Genomic DNA, 1,000 nt, shown 5'->3' on the forward strand with positions numbered 1-1,000 from the left:
GCACCAAAAATTACGTTGCCTTTCAAAGGCAATGAATGAAAAAAACACTGTTTTAGTTTAAAGTTTACAACAAGAATATAGTGATATCAATAATATAAACAGCCAAATATACTTCTATACATATTCTTGCACATCTTACTTTTTTACGACCCACTTATACTTATCATTGCATTGGACAAAGATATGCATAAAAATAAGGTACAGTATTTTGTGGTGTCTGAAGGCAACACTGTGCCATAGAGGGTTAAAATGCATTAATACCTATATTAATTAACCATATATTTTACCATATATTGTATTGTGCCTGGATTTTAAATAAGAGACCACTCTAGTTTCTGTAGAAAATCAGTTTCTCTGATTTTGCTATTTATAGGTTTATGTTTGAGTAAAATTACCATTGTTTTATTCTATAAACTACAGACAACATTTCTCCCAAATATCAAATAAAAATAGTGTCATTTAGAGCAATTATTTACAGAAAATGAGAAATGGCTGAAATAACAACAACAAAAAAACGTAGAGCTTTCAGGCTTTAAATAATGCAAAGAAAACAAGATCATATTAATAAAGTTTTAACCCTGGTTTTTAATCACAGTTTTCATGCATCTTGGCATCATGTTCTCCTCCACCAGTCTTACACACTGCTTTTGGATAACTTTATGCTGCTTTACTCCTGGTGCAAAAATTCAAGCAGTTCAGTTTGGTGGTTTGATGGCTTGTGATCATCCATCTTCCTATTGATTATATTCCAGAGTTTTTTAAATTTGGTAAAATCAAAGAAAGTGTTTTTTTAAGTGGTTTCTAAGTTTTTTATCAGAGCTGTATATGTATTAAAAAAAACTTTACCCCCAACAGACAGTCAGAATGACGTCAGTGTTCCCGGTGTTATGTGAGAAGTCGCCTTCGTGTACAGAGCGCGGGGCATTCTGCGTCTTGTAGTTTATTCTCTGCTAGTCTCCAGTCTTTTCCTCTGCAGCGGAACTACATTTCCCGTCAACGG

This window comes from Astyanax mexicanus, chromosome 24, assembly GCF_023375975.1.
Source record: "Astyanax mexicanus isolate ESR-SI-001 chromosome 24, AstMex3_surface, whole genome shotgun sequence".
Lineage (NCBI taxonomy): Eukaryota > Metazoa > Chordata > Actinopteri > Characiformes > Acestrorhamphidae > Astyanax > Astyanax mexicanus.